Source organism: Peromyscus eremicus, chromosome 4 (genome assembly GCF_949786415.1).
Source record: "Peromyscus eremicus chromosome 4, PerEre_H2_v1, whole genome shotgun sequence".
Lineage (NCBI taxonomy): Eukaryota > Metazoa > Chordata > Mammalia > Rodentia > Cricetidae > Peromyscus > Peromyscus eremicus.
The window spans coordinates 121,007,985-121,027,807 of NC_081419.1; the positions used below are offsets into that span (position 1 = coordinate 121,007,985).

General features: G+C 41.1%; 1 long non-coding RNA gene across 2 annotated transcripts in view; it reads left to right on the top strand.

Moving 5' to 3' along the window:
- Positions 1 to 19,458, top strand: part of LOC131909759 (uncharacterized) — a 70,879-nt gene extending 51,421 nt beyond the window's left edge. For both annotated transcript variants that reach the window (XR_009378925.1, XR_009378926.1), the window contains exon 5: positions 18,608 to 19,458. This is a non-coding gene — a long non-coding RNA (uncharacterized LOC131909759). The remainder of the gene's footprint in view (positions 1 to 18,607) is intronic.
- Positions 19,459 to 19,823: the final 365 nt, after the last annotated feature.

Below are 19,823 nucleotides of genomic sequence, written 5' to 3' on the forward strand. Positions count from 1 at the left end.
GTGGACACATCATCACCCCTTGCCTACAAGCTATATAATCTCCTTGCTTTAGTTCGGGTGCAGCTTCTCTGGCCTAGATCTCTGGAACTGGAGAACCCGCCTCGGAGTTTGCTCAAATAAATCTGTTGTTACACTTTTTCAATTTGGCTTGATCTGGCTGACTATATTGGAGGAAAAACCTATTATCAGGGGATAGAAAACCTATTATCTTAGTGCTGAAACCCAGGAGAAGTTGAGTTCTCCCATCCAGTGGATCAGGTCCTCCAGCCACATGGGGGGCCACTCCTCTCCCTTTATCTTTCTCTCTGCCAGATGTGGTCAACTTTTGACTTGGGGTAGGTCACCAGTTTCCCAGCCACCACCTAAATGTAGTTGGAAGTTTTTTTAGGTCCTGCCTGGTCCTGCAGCCACTCAGACTCAAACAAACATACAGAGGCTTATATCATTTTCAAACTATGGCCATGGCAGGCTTCTTGCTAGCTAGCTCTTATATCTTAAATTAACCTATTTCTATAAATCTATACCTTGCCATGTGGCTTTTGGCTTATTGGTACTTTACATCTTGCTTCTCCTGGTGGCGGCTAGCAGGAGAGTCTGCCCCACTCTCCTTCTTCTCTCCTGTCTCTCCTAGATTTTCCCGCCTGGCTCCATGGTGTCCTGCAATAGGCCAATGTAGCTTTATTTATCAACCAATCAGAGCAACACATATTCACAGCATACAGAACAGCATCCCACAGCACCTAAAGAGGTACTGGGTACCTCTTTCTTGGTCCAGGACCCTCAGAATTTCCTGCCAAGACGTGGCCACACCAGGGCAAGCCCATACACCGCAGAGCAGAGACAATCTCTGTTTTGTGTTAGGAGACTCCTTCCCAAAGGCTACCCCCACCTCTACTGCTCAACCCTAGGCTATTGTGGGGGATGCCTTGCCCTAGTCTTCAATCTCTGGCATAGACTTGGAAATGGGCAATGCCAAGTCTAAACCTGATCCTCAGACACCCCTGGGAAATTCATCCAGATTTGGGCTGTCACACATCATATGCCCAAAACAAATGGTTTGAGCTCCCTTATCCAGGGATTTTGAGCTCTGCACTCTCCCTCTGTAACCAATCCTCGGTGGCCGAGGCTTTATTGATCAAGATTGTGGCAACTTCAGATGCCTTTTCACCAGGGAATTGACCCAGAGCCCTCCACCCCAACTGAGCTTCCAGAGTCACTGGTATCCCTACTTTTCTTCTTTCTCTTGGCTCCCTTGTCTTTTCCCTGTTCTGTCTATCTGCCTGCCTTTCTCACGTCCCCACTCCAACACAGCCTTTCATTCTCCCACTCCCCCAATAAACCTTTTGCATTAACTCTATCCCATATGGTGGTGTTCTCTTAATGGCATAAGTGGCAGGGCCTGCTGAAAGGTACACACTTCGCCTTTTAAAAAAATCTTTACATTGGTGCCAAAGACTCACTATGCCCACTTGGTGTTTGTTTTGGCCATGCTGGAATTCTACCTGCCCACTTCACCAGCAACAGATCCCTGATCTCCCTGTTTGTTTCTGTCTGCTCTCCCACCCTACAATGCTGGGATCCCACCTGCCCATTCCACCTGCAACAGATCTTTTTGTTTGTTTCTATCTGCTCTCCCTCCCTAAACTTGGCAAATGTCCTGTATTTACATTTGTTACAATGTGAGAACTGCTTCTCTCTGCCCTGTGTCACCATCCATGTGGGCACATGTGTGCTTGTCTGGCTTCTGCTCTCTGCCCTCTCTCAGCAGCCTGGAAGATCCACAGCTTAAGCTCTAGGCTGCTGTATTCCACATGGCTCTGGCTCTTTCAGCCTGCTGGCCCACATGGACACTTCCCTTTTCTTCTATCTTCTAGGTTTCTCTTGCCTTGCAGCCAGCCTGACCACCCTGACAATGTTCTACTTTTATACCTTCTCTCTCTCCCTCCACATGGGTTAAAATCTCTGTAATTGGTAACAAAGTCTGTTTTCTGCAGAAGTTTTGTTTGTCTTGTTAGAAAAGTTCTGTCTATTTTGTATGTATGGTTGGATCTGTGCCTCTACTCTAAGTCTTCTTGCATACATGGAGCCACACAGAATTGCATCAGGCTCAGTTAAATGTATAAACGTATGTGGCCACTGCATGTCTATTTCTGACTGGTCTTGGATGCATGAGTTTACTATTTTCCGTGTGTCTTGGTGAGAGCTCAGTTGTTACTATTCCAGCTAGCTGCCTGAGCTCAGAATTTGCCTCTGAGCTTTCTGGCCACTGAATCTGATGTAATAACAGAGATTCATATGTCATTTAAGTATAAATAATATTAAAGTTGTTTTATGCTGTTCTACTTTATTAAAAAACAGCTAAGGGAATTGGGTATGGTTGAAAATCTGTAACAAAAAGTTAACTTAAAACTTGTAACTCCAAATTGGCCTGTTCTGGGAAACAACACATAGCTTGCCACCATCTTAATTAAGTGCAGCCATGTGGGGAGTCACCATCTTGACTAGGGTTGGAGAAGAGGGAGATCATGTGACTTCACTGCCATTTTGATTAAAGGTGACCATATGGAATGGTCCTACCAGGGAGGCAACAACAGGTCTCCAAGATATTTTGGATTAGGATGGATTTTTGTATGATAACTCCTTTCTTGTTCTGAAAACAAGGTTTATGAAAGAGGATTTAAAACAATGCTTGTTAACAAGGTATTAAAACTGAACCTCCATGCATTCATGTACAAGGACATATCTTGCTGGCAGCCAGGTTTTGTAACATAAGAGTAATCCATTTGGTATTGATTTTAGGGACACTGAGTTGTTTACACTATTGAAACTTGGTTTTGCCTTCTACAAATTATGGTTGTGCTCTGTCTTCCTTCTTAAGACCTTAAGAACTTGTGGATTCCTGAGAGCCTCCCCAGCACCCTGCCTCTTCCTATTCCCATGATGTCCTCATTTATCATGGTATCTTCCTTCCTGCCCTCCCACTCTGTCCCTGTTCCAGCTTGACCCTTCCATTTCCCTATGTTCTCATCCCCCACTCCTCGCCCTCTGCCACCCACACCACCCACATCCAGTCCGCTCATGTAGATCTCATCCACTTCTCCTTCACAGGGTCATCCATGTGTCCCTCCTAGGGTCTTTCCCTGTTAGCTAGCCTCTCTGGAGTTGTAGGTTGAAATCTGTCCATCCCTTCCATTTACTATCCACTTATGAGTGAGTACATACTATGTTTGTCCTTCTGAGTCTGGGTTACCTCACTCAAGATGATATTTTCTAGTTCTATCCATTTGCCTGAAAATTTCATGATATCATTGGTCTGCTGGCAGTGGTCCAGAGGGTGCCTGGACCAGTCTACTCTGGTGACCGGCCTAGCAAACAACCTAGCTGTCATCATAGAGCCTTTGTCCAGTGACTGATGGATAGATGCAGAGATCCATGGCCAGGTACCAGGCTCAGCTCTGGGAATCCAATTGAGAGAGAGAGGAGAGATTCCATAGGAGAGGAACGTTGAGATCATGATGGGAGGACGTGCAGAGATGACCAGCCACACTAGTAGAAGCCCATGAACTATGGACTGGTGGCTGTGGAGCCCACATGGGACTGGACTAGGCTCTCTGGATACGGAAGACGGTTGTTTGGCTCGAACTGTTTGGGGGGGCACCCAAGCAGGGGGATCAGGATCTGTCCCTGGCCTATGCGCAGGCTTCTGGGAATCCGGTGCCTATGATATGACACCTTGCACAGCCTTGGTGCAGTGGGAAGGGGATTGGACCTGCCTAGGCTCAGTGTGCTGGGCTCTGCTGACTCCCCATGGGAGACCTTGATTTGGGGCATGTGGGCATGTGGGGTGGATTGGGAAAGAGGGCTGGGGGTGGGAGGAGGTGGGATCTTTGGATGGTATGTGGAGTGAGTAGAAAATTTCTTAATAAAGAAAAAAAATTTAAGGCCACAGCTAAATACTAGGGACTGAGGTATTCCTATCTTATGATACAGCAAGATGGTAACCTAAGCAGTGTGACAAAGGATCTCTCCTTACCTGCTTTTTTAGGATAACAGAGACTGATTTAGGAATGTATGCCTAACCTCCTTGGTTTTACTAACATTATTAAGCTGTAGCTAGTTTGGTAAACTAAGTCATACTGAAAAGGTCTTATCTTGATATTAAAAGAACTTCAGTTCAGAAATTGTTATTTTTTTAAGGCTAAACTTAACAGGGATAAAGCTATAGAACTCCAATCTTATCAGTCATACAAGTTAATAGTCAAACACCTCATTAAGGATCAAATTCTTTGATATGTGCAGATTTAGCTTCTTACACATGTTTTCAAAGTTAAGCCTAAAACAAGTAACTAGAAACAAACAACATTTGTCTAGTCTAGATATACTTAACAGATAATGGACCTCAAATGCTTCAGAGATCTGAGAATATGGCATTTAAAATGTTTAATAAAAAAAAGTGTTTTATGATAGAAAGGCATGCCAGTTACTGGCAGCACCCCTATCTCCTCCAAAGAAGATGGATGGGCACCGAAGAACCTCCACCTGGAGCGTACTTTAAATATGGCAAAGCCAGTCACAAGGCAGAAAAAACTGTGAGCCTTTCACCTCAACTGCTACCAAGACCCTGTCTAGACTGTGGACAGGCAAGACACTGTGTAGCTAGAGTTTTCCTGCCTGGTCCACAGTCAGGACAAATCTCTCTCACCTGCCAGTCCCACAGCCCTCAGACCCAACCAAGTAAACACAGAGACTTATATTGATTACAAACTGTATGGCCGTACCAGGCTTCTTGCTAACTTTTCTTACAGCTTAAATAAATCCATTTCTATAAATCTATACCTTGCTACATGGCTCATGGCTTACCGGCATCTTCACATGCTGTTTGTCATCGTGGCGGCTGGCAGTGTCTCTCTGACTCAGCCTTCCACTTCCCAGCTTTATTCTCCTCCTTGTCCCGCCTATACTTCCTGCCTGGCCACTGGCCAATCAGTGATTTATTTACTGACCAATCAGCAACACATTTGCCATACAGAACATCCCACAGCACTTCCCCCCTTTTTTTTTTCAAAAAGGAAGGTTTTAACCTTAACAAAGTAAAATTACATATAATTTGGGAATTTGGGCGTAGCTTCTATTACTACTTCCTGCTGGAGGGGGGCGCTGTATCTTATGGGGACACAAAGAAAATTTTTGGATTATGGAATAGTCCATGAGGCTGTATTGTCTGAGCCAGTTGCCTTCAAACCATTCTGGATGTTGGATCATCTGGGCCATGGTGTCATTGGAGACCTTTCAGGGGGTCTTGGCTGGTCAAACCTGATGTATCTTAATCTGGAACAAATCCATAGCCTCTGGCTTTCTGTGGGAACAAAAGAGACTCTTTTCCAAAGCAACATATCCTTATATCCAAATTTTGAAGTCAAGGTACCTTTAAAATATACATTTTGGCATAACTCAACAGCTTTTACAATCAAATGTTTTTCTGCAGTTAAAAATCCCAAAGACAACACAATCCAGATTCTCTGTGTAATATTCATCTTCACGTGGCTTATTTTTTACATTAATTTTACTGTCTCTTTAAAGACTTTATTTTTTAAAACTATGTATTTGTTTATATAATTGTATATATCACCTTTTTTGTCTCTTTCAAGCCTACGTATATTTTACACACATTGTAAACTATTACATCTGAATCTGTCTTATTGTGAATCTATTGCTTTAAACTGCAGTAGCTGTGGCTGCTGGCTCCACCCACCTCAGCTTCCCAACATGGTGGTAGTAGTTTACCACCAGCTCTGGGAGCTATCGTGAGTCTATGCTTTTATCCAAGCAGCGTGTAGCCCAGAAACCTCTTTTTTTTTTTTTTTTTCTGTTTTGTGCTAGCAAAGTCTAAATCCACCACGCAGCTTAATGTGCCACTTGCAGAGGCCTCATTCCCTCCATATGGCAGGTCGAGCGGTGCATGCTAGGAACCCACCAGTAGCTCAAACCAGCAGCTGCCGCTCATTTGAGAGAGACAATTAGGAAGCTGTTTTTAGCTCCGTTTTAGAATCTTTTCTCAGGTTTTAGGTGAAAACTCTTGCCAAATCGTTGGGTGCCATTTGTAGCTAAAGTTTTCCTGCCTGGCCCAGTCAGGACAAATCTCTCTCACCTGCCAGTCCCACAGCCCTCAGACCCAACCAAGTAAACACAGAGACTTATATTGCTTACAAACTGTATGGCCGTGGCAGGCTTCTGGCTAAATGTTCTTACAGCTTAAATTAATCCATTTCCATTCATCTATACCTTGCCACATGGCTCGTGGCTTACCGGCATCTTCACATGCTGTTTGTCATCGTGGCGGCTGGCAGTGTCTCTCTGACTCAGCCTTCCACTTCCCAGCTTTATTCTCCTCCAGGACAATATGGCACCATCCCTGAAATGGCCTTCACAATTCGGAAAAGGTACAGTGCCCTTTTCTTCGAAGGCAGCTGAACAGGCAGTGGGCCGATGGCTTCTGATGTGCTATGGAACAGCAGCTGAAACATTTATTCTTGAAGAGTAACTAAGCTCACACCTCTCAATAGTATACTGGCATTTGATAGAGGGATATGGAGAAGAATGGGATGCTGAGATGAAGCCATATATACACAGCCAAGAAAAATGGACAGCTGAATTAAAAAACCATCAACAATTTCCAGAATTTAAAATCCTGAATTTGACACTAGTGGAATTTAGGTGTTTCTGATACATGGACTGCTCTCACCCAATGTGAGGTTGAACTGTTGACCTTGTGTACATCCTACTTCACAAATGAGTCTGTCAGATACGCTAAGCCTATAGGCTGAAGATGATGGCCCAACACTGCGGAGAAACCTCAGGTGACTGTCCAGGCAGCTGGCTGTTTCTGTCAACTCACAAATTTTTTTGAAGTTGCTTGCATGCACTTCCTGTTTTTATTTTTGTTAGCTAATATTATTTCCTTCTTGGGTCTCTGAAGGAGTTGAAGATTAGTTAGTTATAGTTGAAGGTTAGTTAGTTATAGTTGAAGATTAATTAGGATAGAAAGTGAATTAGATACATTTTGGACTTAACAAAATAGCATAGATAAAGAAATTATTTTCTCTGAATTTGTCAAATACAAATGAACTAGACATTGTTTAGGCATTTATTACTTGTATATATTGTATATAGTTATTGTACTTTTGTATATAGTTTTCCTTTTGTTAGTTATAACCTTTTTCTTTTTTTTCCTTTTTATTAAAATAGAAAAAGGGAAATGTGGTGGTATTTTACTTGTACTGAAATGTGATTTTAATTGTATGTTAATAAATAAAGTTGCCTGGGGGTCAGAGCTATTAGAGCCATAGCAAGTGCGTGGCGGTGGTGACGCACGCCTTTAATCTCAATACCATAGAGGGCCTGGAGGGCTGTACATACAGGCAGTGACAAGGCAGTCACGTGTTTGGGCTTACAACCAATGAGAAGGCAGAACAGCTAGACTATATAAAGACATACACACAGGAAGTAGGCCCCTTTTTCGGAGAGCTCTCTTGGCTGAAGCAGGAAGGGTAAGGCTCTTAGCTCTGACCTCTTGGCTTTCTTCTCTGAATCGGCTCTGTGTTTCTTATTTTATAAGACGGTTGGTTACATCTACAACACTGGGGAGTTGATTGCCCTGCTTTGCCTAGACAAGTAGGCCACCCCCCCCCCCCCGCCCCCTGCTGCCGCCCCAAGTTCCTACTCCACGGGAAAGTCTGTCAGACCTTCTGGGCCTGGCAGCCAAAGACTGATGCTGCCCTGTTACCTCTATCCCCAAAGACCATGGAGGATACCTGGGTGGCCAGTAAGTTCCTTTCATTTTAATAGATTCAGAAGCTTCATGGTTTACACTTCTGCCTACTTAAGTGAAGTTTATCCTTCTCAGATCTGATGGTGCTTGATGACTAGGCTACAGATAGCTTCGCCAGTTTTACAGATTTCCCCCTCCAGGCTACAACCACCTTGGTAGCTCATTAGTTAGTTCAATAGTTAAGTTTCTTGTTAAAAATAAACAGGTTTGCCTTGTTCACAGACTTCATAGTAAAGGATGTACAGGTTTCACATATAACTTCACACTAAAGGAACACAGAAAATGATTTAAGATATTAAATGCAAGTTGTAAAGGTATAAGTAAAAATGATTTAAGGTATGTAAAGATGTTTTGGACTTCTGTCCCCTTTTTATGCTTTAACTGGAATCCAGAGGGCAAAGAAGTCCAGATTATGCAGTTCAGAGGGACAAGCCTCCCAGGGCACAAAGCCAAATGAGGTAGAGAAGAGTGGAAAGTAGACCTGGGGTGGGGCACACAGAAACTGTTAGGAAGAGGAAAGACAATAGTCCCAATAGTCCTCTATTCCTTGTGGACAAACATGGCTACTGTTCCTTCCTATTTTGCTGAACAGGCTCAAACTATACTTTTGATCATTCATGGCAGAATGACAACTTGTATAAGTGACTCCAAACTCTTGACCTTCCTCTTTTTAAACTAGAAGGATAATAAAACACCAAACAGAACTTAGGTGATTATGGCCACTGGAAAAGAAATACATTTGCCACAAAAGATTCTCCCCTAATCTGTGAGAAGGAAATATTAATCCAGAGTATTTAATGTCTAAAGTCTAGCCAACCCTAAAAATCTCTTATATAATATTAGCTCATTATGTTTAATAATGATTATATATTCATTAATATTATATATTAATGAAATTTTCTGATAAGAGTGACTAATATGGCCTACTTGTTAATACATGCTCTTTACTCCAGAAATAACCATTTTATTTGCTATAAAGTTACAGTGCTCAAAAACTGAAAATGTTCATGGTAATGAATGATAGTTGGCACTTTAAATGCATAGATAGCTACAGCATCTCCTTTGTGTCTTTGCTAGAATGTGACCATGACATTCTTCTTTCCCAATGGGGTATATACTTTCTGTTGAACATGGAGGAACTTTTATGACTCAACTAGTAAAGATATTGTAAGAGCTGCTATATGAGGCCTGAGAGAATGTAAAAATGCCACACATGTGACCTTTGAAATCTTGAGCTTGCTTCTGTAATGGAACCTCCATGTTGTAAAGAAGCCTAAGCAACCTGTAGAGCTGACTCCAACTCCAGTTCAGCTTGTAGTTGATAACTGATTTGATGTGAGATTAGCCCACTTAAGAGCAATTGTACCTTCCCTGGTGATGTTGCATGGAGCAGAGATGGCCTCTCCCTCTCCGGCTCTGCATGCTTGGCAGATTCCTAAGCAAAATAAATATAGGTTATTGTTAATATGAAAACTCAAAAATCTAAAATCCCAAAAATGTTTGAGCATGGGTACCTTGCTACAAGTGGAAATCCAGGTGGTTCACGTCGGTGTCTGAGGTAGTCTTTACTTTTTGACCACTCAATGTTCAGAAATTGTTTTATGCACAAATATTTTAAGATTTATTTTATGTGTGTGAGTGTTTTGTCATGTATGTATGTGCACCGTGAGTCAGCCTGATACCCACAGAAGTCAGAAGAAGGCATCAGATTCCCTAGAACTGGAATTACAGATGGTCGTGAGCCACCATGTGGTTGCTGGGAAGCAAACTTGGGTTTAGTGAATTTCCTTTTTCAGACTTGGGTCCCAGCCCCAAGATTGCTCTTATAAAACTGCAGATACATAAATACAAACTGCTCAGTCTGTATAATGTTACCTGTATGTATGCTTTCGGGGCTGACTGTTAGGTGTTGGATAACCAATTGGTATGCTCTTCCCCAGAGAAGACTGTCTCCTGCTCTCAGCATTCCTTAGTGGTTTGTAGTTCTTTGTGTAAGCCTAAGGCCTCATGGGCTTTCCATTGTTCACATTAGCATGTCTGTGGTTGTCCTTGTTCAGCTCATGTTTAGGCAGTCATGTTGGTAGACTTGATGGATGTTGCTTCTGATATTATTAGGAGACAATCTCACCGCAAACTCCCTGATATTCTGGCTTTTACAATCTTTCCATCCCCTTTTCTACAATGTTTTCTGAGCCTTAAGTGCAAGAGTTGTTTTGTAGATGTATCCATTGGAACTGGGCCCAACAACTTTGCATTTTGATTTGTTGTGGTTTTCTATAATGGTGCCCTCCATCTATTGCAAAGAGAAGTGTGGTTGTTTAAAAAAAAAAAACACCCCCAAAAGAAGTGGCTGTGGGAGTCTGTGGGAGTCTAGCTCCAGCCTGTCCTCACCTATTGAACAGTTCTTAGGTGAAGGAGAGAGGAATTACGAAATATTAGGTAGAAAGATAGAAAGAGATGATAAGACAGAGACACAGGATAACTTTGGGAGGGCCCTGGATCAATACCCAGTCACCCAGAACTTTATTCAAAAGGGCTTTTTATAATATGCCAAAGGGAGAAGCAAAAGACCTCCCTCCCCCTTGCAAGATCAAAGCACACCATACAGCCAGATGTAGACCCTTCCAAATACCTGGTAAACACACCTGTGGACAAATCATCTCCTTATGCAGCCCTACTGGGTAAAGCAAGCTCAGATTCTCTGACCCTGAGTAAGGTCTCACTAGATAGCCTCTGTGGGCCATCACAAGTGGCACTACTAGGAGGTATGGTCTGTTGGAGGAAGTATGTCACTGTGGGGGTGGGCTTTGAGGTCTCTTTTGCTCAAGCTTCCCTCAGTTTGACTGTTAGTCAACTTCCTGTTGCCTCTGAGTCAAGATGTAGGACTCTCAGCTTCAGCACCATGTCTGCCTGCATGCTGCCATACTCCTTGCCATGATGATAAGGGACTGACCCTCTGAAAATGTAAGCAAGCTTCTTAATTTATAAGAGTTGCCATAGTAATGATGTCTCTTCACTGTAGTGGGTAGCTGTTCCAGCTTTGACCTGGAAGTACTACCCCCATTGAGGCTTTTGGTAATTGTCATGCCTACCTATGGCCTGCCCCAGAGGCGGGGCTGAGACAGGAGCCTTAAGACCCAGGATCCAGATGTGCCACTATCTTGGTTCCTGGTAATCCTGGATGTTGGATGGCAGACTGAGCAGAGTTCTCCTGAGAACACTGCTGGACTGCATTTCACCTTTCCTGGACCCTGTAACCTATCCCTTTACTTGTAAGTTACCCCTCCCCAAATAAACCTCCCTTTTAACTACATGGAGTTGCTTTAATAAATCCCTCAATACTTCACAGCAATAAAAACCCAAACTAAGATAAGAAGTTTCCTTGATGAGGGTTAAGGACTACACTTATATGTGGGCATAAGGATAAATATCTAGAATGTTGTTAGGAATTGTGCTGGCTTAGTAAAGTGATGATTGTAGGTTCTCCTTCAAAATCCATGAATTCACTAGTCCCAGGTAATTGGCTAGGTTTCTAGGACCAGGCATTATTTCCCTCTTATTGTCTTAAGTCCAACTAGAAAGCTATTGTTTACCACCAAGGTATGTGTGCCGCTACTTCATTCTTAGGGTTATCATGAGTCGCTGAATAGGGCTGTTGGTTGCTTCTCTCTTTTGGAAGCTTGCATGGTGCCTCTGGTACCATAAAAACTAGTCCTTAGGAAGGAGGCTTTTAGGTCAGTTCTGGGCAGTACTACTTGGGTTCAGAGCTGATGGCAGTCAAGCAGATCTCCTGCTGATTCTGTAGAGTGCCAGGATCAGAGCAAGAGGAAGGGAGTAATGAGAAAAATTAAAAAAATAAATGAATAAAAATATAATAAATATGATATATTTAAAATATAATAAATAAAACATAAATGAATTTCAGTAAAATTCAAAGCCAGTTCTTTGAAATGATAAACTAGAGTTGTGGTCAGGAAAACAAAGCCCTGTTATAAACCACAAAGGGTTAAACAACTACAGATACGGACAACAATAAGATAATCTTATTGGTAAATTTATCAGTAATTTAAAAAATAGATGAAGTAAATACTTTTATAGGTGGAAAATTGAATTCTTTATATCATCATGTAGCATGAATCTTAAAGAGTCTTATAATAAAAACAAACCCGGGCCAGGTTTTGGGGTGAATGCTGAAAGATTAGAGAGGCAGAACAAGCCACAGCCACCTCACCTCGCCAGTTCCTCAGCTAATCCTGTTTCCTCAAACTGGAAGCCTTTGAGTCCCTCATCCAAATGGATCTCAACTGAACTGCTTCTCAAAAGCCTGAAAGCTTAACCAGCTCTAGTTCCTGGTCCTCATGCTTTATATACCTTTCTGCTTTCTGCCATCACTTCCTGGGATTAAAGGCTCACTTTCTGGGATTAAAGGCTCACTTCCTGGGATTAAAGGCATGAGTCACCATGCCTGGCTGTCTCCAGTGTGGCTTTAAACTCACAGAGTTCCGGATGGATCTCTGCCTCCCAAGTGATAGGATTAAAGGCATGTGTGTCACCATTTTCTGGCCTAAATATCTAGTGGCTGTTCTGTTCTCTGACCCTAGATAAGTTTATTAGGGTGCACAATATTTTGGGGAACACAGTATTACCACATCATCACATACATCAGTTATAGAAAATCCAGAAAATGGAGAAACAAGCTTTACAAATGTCAGAAGCAAATACAGAGTGTGACCTAATATCCACAACAAATCAATAGGCATAAGAAAAAAGGAGTAAAATGTGCCCTGAAGCAAAGTCAGATATATGGCATCCCAAAGCAAGTGGTGGCTTTTTAAATTTTATTTTTCACAATTATAAACATGTATAGAATGCGTTGCAATTGTGCTCATTCCTCATTACCCTCTGTTTCCTCTTCTGCTCTTACTGATTCCCTTTTTTGCAACAAGTTCCCTCCTAACCCTATGTCGTGTTTGTGTGTGTGTGTATGTGTGTGTGTATGTATGTATGTATATGTGCACATGCACATATGTGTAGTCATAGCTGCTGTGTGTTTGAGATTGTGATGGTCATGCCATATTCAGTGTTTCATATAACTGTCCTCTATCCTCTCTCTCTCTCTCTCTCTCTCTCACAGTCTTTCTGCCCTTTTTTCCCATTATGTTCCTTGAGCTTGGGATGGAGTGATATAGATAACTCATTTAGCATCCAATAGCTACTTATTCTCAGTACTTTAAAAATGATGGCTTTTAAACTCCAGATTTGAACAAGACAATTTTTAAAAAGAAAAAAATGGGAGCAATAGGGGCAGCATGGCTATAGAATGAGTATTGAATAATCAGACTTGTCTGGGCTTGGGCCAAGAGAGTTGCCTTAGAGGGCAGACCTTAAAAGGTTTATGTCTCGTGTAGACCCCTACACAGCATGGCTCCAGAAACATGCTTCCTTCTATGACATGTCTTCAGCTCCACTCTGCCGTTACTTGATGTCAGCTATCCAAAACAATGATTTCTTCAACAGTGTGACCAGGACATTACAGTTATGTAAGAAAATATCCACAGGGAGAAACCACATGCTCAGAATTTGCTTTAAAACATTTATTTAGCAAGGAAAAAAATGGAAAACAATAGATGAAACAAATGTAGCAACATTTGGGTAAATATGTAAACTGAGTGGTGAGCAATATGAACATTCGTTGTCTGTTCTTTAGAATTCCTGACAATTTTTTTTGTATTAAACTGTTTTTAAAGTGGGCAGCTGGTTGGCAGCATTAATACTAGTTTTACTCAAATGGATCTATTTGCTGACCTCTAAAATCTTGTTCACTCATATCTCCTAGTATTGGTTGCCACCTTCTTTTTCCAGGCCTCAATGTAGACATGTACCCTCAGTTCCTACCAATGTCCACTCCTACAAAATTTCTGAATATCTCTGCTTCAAGAATTCCTAGCAATCTGGGCAAGGATAGGATCTATTGTGGATATAGACTACCTGGAAAATTGAAAGAAAGAGAAGGATCTGTCTCAGAGGATCAAGTGGCTTGCTGAGCAAACTTAAGGACTGAAGTTTGGATCCCCAGCAACCTACATAAAAACTAAAGGTGCTGACCCACCTGTAATCCCAATGTTTGGGACATGAAGATGGGACACTTAAAGCAAGCAGCTACCTAGACTATTTGAATTGTTGAGCTACAGGCTCAGAGAGACACCTTGCCTTGCTTTTCCTCCTCTCTTTGAAAGTCTGAAGCATCTTTAGGTCATGGTTATACATGATGTAGATAGGAATTCAGTTTCTTTGGTATATAAACCCTGTACTTTCTGAGAAACATAGGTTACCCCTTTTTTCTTACCCACTGTAGTTGTTTCAATACATTAAAACTATTGTGGTGGGTATTTAATTTATATAAAATATTGTAGGACAGCCTCTCTGTCCTTTACCACCTGTTCTGAAGATCTGGAGGTTCCTTATGAATAGGATGGAAGACGTCTATACTTTGGCCTCCTAAATCAAGAACCAAGAATGCTGTTTTCAGTGTTGAAGTGAGACTGGTACTGACATTTACCCTTTATTTACACAAGTAGTCTAGTTAATAATCTGAAAATGAGGCTGGAACAAGATTTCCTGAAATATGAGGTTATAATCAAATAATTTGGTAGGTGGGGGAACTACTTCCAAAATAATACTGTGATGCTTACTGCAGAAGACAATTACTCTTCTGGTACATCATGCTTCATTCAATAGCCACCTTTTCAGAGAAATATTTAACTTTATTGTATGTTGTCTTGTAATCTTTTTATATTCTTATTTTCAAAGTTATGTATCATTGTACTTATATAAAATTTTTCACTATTCCCATTTAAAATGAAATATAAATGTCATGTTATTATGTGGTCTTATATCCATAGTCTTAATGGCTAAAGAGTCTTTTATTAGGTAATAATTTATTTCAAGTGACATAACATAAGAATGTGTCATTGATTCCTCTTATGCTGTTAAAATTTATTTTTGTGACCTAGTTTTTTATTATTTTAAACTATTTATTTTCAAAGGTGAAGTTTGGGGTCATGATGCTTAAATATTTTTAAGCTTTTGATAAAATTTTCAAATGTTTTCAAACTGTGTAATTTCTTCACATACAACTTTATTCTTTGAAGGATCCCACTATATAGATCAGTCTGACTTAGAGTTCTTGATCCTCCTGCTTCAGTATTTCAAGTGGTGTGATTACAGGTATGTACCAACATACCTGCCTACAACCTTCTTACGGTTTTATGAAGGTTGCTTTTTATTTAGTGAGGGAAACATGGAAGTGATTAATTTTATGATACATATAATAATATCCTTAGCTATTTCAAAATAAAAGTGGAACTTACATGTATTTTTATTTAAAAAGCAAAGAGAAAAATATGGTATATGGTATCATTACTGTGGGAGAGGGTTTTGTGGAAAACGGGAGCTCACTGTACTTAACAAATGACTAGTTCTTTGCCTAAAAATAAGACAGACATAACCAGATGGTGGGAGGGATGACGTCTTTTGCCTAAGATTATACACAAAATGTCTAACTCTTTGTCACCTGTTCTAGTTATCCTGAGCAGTAAGTTAATGGAGATACATTTGGAACCCCAGGAGGCAGAACCCATCTCATCACTTGCTCAGCACCTATTCATTTGGACTTTTGTTTTTATTACATGTGTTTTTCCCATGATGTCTTTCCCTCATTGTCTTCATTGTAATCATGATGAACACAGACGTTAAGAACATAGCAGTTCTTCATTTGAGTTTCTCTTTTGTTCTTGGAATTATAAATGCTGCTCTTCCTGAAGGATTGTGTTACAAAAGAATGGAAATCTTCAGACAGTGTGTGTAGTACATTATAGTTTCAAGAGGCTTCGTCTTTGCAAGAGAAAAATTAAGCAGCCTGCCTAATGTGTAGACAACATCTGTTACACAGAGTCACCATTAATGATAACACTGGGATTTCCTTTGTGGCTGAGTTTCATCCAGCTGCACCTACCCATAAAAGGTGCCAACAAAGAAGCTGCGTACTTAGTTGTCAGTTCAGAATGACTTGGGAAAACAGCACATAAATCCAAAGTGAATCTTTGTTAACCTTTGAAATCAGAACTTCATTAATCATGGTGAAGGACAGCTTATAATCTCTTCACAGTCAACGTACCATCTTCAGGCAATGTTTGGTAAGACACTCCTAAGACTGGTAATGCAGAGGAAAGCCACACACCAAAAACAAAAACAAAAACAAAACAAAAAAAATGGCTTTATGGTGTCACCTGCAAAGGAATCAGCTCAGCCATAGGTCCAGTAATTACAAGTTCTTCCAAAGGTTACTTTCAGACAGCATTCCCACCCACACTAGCAGATCTGTTACTAAATTAGTAAAAACAAAATTCCCAGGTCTAGATATAGTTTAATTTGATGAACTTTCATTATTTACTTGGATTAAACATTACAATTGCCAAGTGAAAGACATCCAGAAAACTAGTAGAAAAACTGCCCTTTGTCCATAAGAATAAGTAAGAACTAACTCTCTCACAATTTAGTTGTGAAGTGCACTCTGCTATATTTCAAAGTTTTTGTTGTTGCTATTGTCGTGCATGAACCCATGGCCTTGTACATGGTAGGCAAATGTTCTACCACTGAGCTAACATCCCCAACCCAACACTGTAACACATTTTCTTTCCTGGGTTCCTTTGTGGATATATATTTTATTGTATATTAGTCAATTTACTTGATACCTACTTCTGTACTTTGTATTTTGGGCTTGATGGTAGGTACTAAGAATATGCTGAGGAGCAAAACAAAGTTCCCACTCTCAGATAGTTTTATTAACCATATGGTGGATAACAAATGACTGCATTTATAAACACAAGAAGATTGATTGTAATGGCATAGTAAATTCCATGTGCAAGGAAGACCTATATTTGTCTGAAATCATAAACTAAGGAAACACAAGAACAGTGTGAACATTCAGGGAAAGAGTTAGGGCTAGGGAATAGCAACTGCATGGGCTGCAAACCTGGTAAGTACAGGTAACAGCCCAGAAGGTTGCCTGGCTGGATGGTGATGCAAGAGAAAAGTGATATGACAGCAAAATTGTGAAGGTGGGTAGGGTCCAGCCCTTAACAACCTTGAAGATTATAGTAAGGAGAAGAGACTACCCTGTGTGAAGGAGTGCTGTTGGGTTTCTTAAAGAGTGTACTGTTCTAGTCTGTTTAATTTAATTCATTATTGTTATTTTGTTTGTAAGTTAGGGTCCCATGTAGCCTTGGCTGGTATCAAATTTGCTTCATAGCCTAGGCCTGCCTTGGACTTCTGGTCTTCCTGCCTCATCATCACACCTACTGGGGTTGTAGGCATGCAAGTCTGGTTTATGGTCTGTAGCACAAATCTTAAAGGGTCTTATTAATAAAAACAAACCTGAAGCCAGGTATTGGGATGAATGCTGGAAGATCAGAGAAGCAGTACAAGCCACAGCTAACCTCACCTTGCCAATTCCTCAGCTGATTCTGTTTCCTCAGACTGGAAGCCTCTGAGTCCTCATCCAAATGGATCTCAGCTGAACTGTGCTGCTCGAAGCCTAAAAGCTTAACCAGCCAAATGCTTCTAGTTTCTGGTCCTCACGCCTTATATATCTTTCTGCTTTCTGCCAACACTCCCTGGGATTAAAGGTGTGAGTCACAATGCCTGACTGTTTCCAATGTGGCCTTGAACTCACAGAGATCCAGAGGGATTAAAGGCATGTGCTACCACTGCCTAACCTCTATGTTTAATATTGTGGCTGTTCTGTCTCTGACCCCAGATAAGTTTATTAGCATGCGCAATATTTTGGGGAACACAATACCACCACAATGGTCATCTTTTAATTTTGTTAATATTTGTTTTATTTTTAATTATGTGTATGTATGTTTGTGTGTGTGAGTATATACTATGTGTGTGCAGGTGCCCACTGAGGCCAGAAGGGGGTGTTGAAGCCCCAAAAGCTGGAGATTCAGACAGTTGTGAACTTTATGACATGGGCTCTAGGAACTTGGCATTGCTCTTTGTTTGGGTGGGAGCTCCACCTCAATCCCTGGCACCCTGACATCCCTATATCCAAAGAGTCTGGAATGTTTGAAAGGAGTCTGGTGGAAGATCCACCTTGGCTCCCTTCCCCAGATCCTCCCTAAACCTGCCCCTTCAAAGCCCAACAAACACAACTCTTCCCCAAATCCCCCTCCAAAGCCTGCCAAACACAGCTTCTCCCCCAGAGAGGCTCAGGGGATATATAAGCGGTATCCCAGAAAACAGACTTGTGGTTCTTGTGGTTCTTCTGGTCTTCTGAGTGAAGCATTCTGGGGAATTGCCCCAGAATGCTTCACTCATTAAACCTGGGCTTTTCCTGATTTGGTCTGATTCAGTTTGTTACAAAGGTGGAGAAGCCTTCAGGAGGCCTAAAATTTATCACTCTTAACTGTTAAGTCATCTCTCCAGCCCTGGTTTATATTCATCTTGACTCAATACTAAATTCCTCTAAATACATAATCTCCATATCAGCTGAAAGATCTCTTGGATCATAAAGAAATCATAATGTAACTCAGTTTTCCCATCTATGAAAAGGTTTTCCTAGAACGTAATTTTAACCTGAGAGTCTGTATATGTGAGAGAGAGAGTTGTTTTTTGGTGTGTGTGTGTGTGTGTGTGTGTGTGTGTGTGTGTGTGTGTGTGTGTTACTGTAAGACACCTGAGATCATCAACTTAGAATTGGTTTGCTTTTGCTTACAGTTTGGAGTTTGCTGTCTGTGACTGGTTGGCTCCATAGCTTTGGGGCCTGTGGTGAGACAACACATCCATGCTGAGAATGAGAAGTGGAGTGAAACCATTCAACTCCTGGTTAGGAAGCAAAGTGAAAGAAGGGGAAGGACCCAAATCCTACATTGAGGCAATACTCTCCATGACCTGACAGCCTTCCAGAGACCTCACCTATTACAAATTCCACCTTTTCCTCATAGTGCCTACTGGGGACCAAGACTTCAGCACATAGGGATTTCAGAGAGATTCCAGACCCAACTTCTAGCTCCACAGAATGCTTCTAAAATCATGTGTGTCCATGCATCTGTTGAAGAAGCTGAGAACCAGTGGTCTAGATGGACTTACAGTTCCAACTGCAAAATCTCAGTCTCCTCAGTCCTAATTATGGCTAGCAGTCTATTAATGTATCTTAAGGGTATTTCATTTCTGTTTTCATTTTTTTATATTTATTTTATTTTATGTGTATGAGTGTTTTGCCTACATGTATGTATGTGCAGCACATGTGTACCTGGTACCCATGGAGGGCAGAAGAGGAGGAGTCACTCCTGAAACTAGAGTAATGGATGGTTGTGAGGTACTGTGTAAGTGCTGGAAATCAAACCCAAGTCCTGTTTGAGAACAAGTGCTTAACTGCTGAGACATCTCTGCGATCCCAAGTTTTAAGTTTTTACATTTTATTTTTATTTTTGGATTTTTGAGAGAGTCTCACTATGTAGTCCAGGCTTTCCTGGAACTCTCAGGCCTACCCTAGTCTCTCTGATGAATGGTAGGACTGTAAGTGTATACTGCCACAAACTGTTTTAATTAGTAGATCTTTAAATGAGTGACCTGGTTGTTTATTGACTCGTTTCCTTTCTTCATCATTACCAAAAACATTCTCAAGACTCTGTCCCATCAGGTAAATTGTATGACATCCTTCATCTCTTTCTGTTTTGTGTCTTTTGCCCTGGACACATGACAATGGATAATACACAAGCCATATTCCCTTATATTATTTTGTCTGTTACCATCATTCAATTTTGATATTGCATAGGATATACCAGCAACAATTTTTCTAACCAAATAATTCTGTGACTTTGTTCGGGTGATGATTTAAATGGTGAAACTCATTAAGGTCACAACAGTAACATAGCAATTTAACTACACTAAGGTTTCTCAAGATAATAACTTCTTAATCCAAACAGTCATA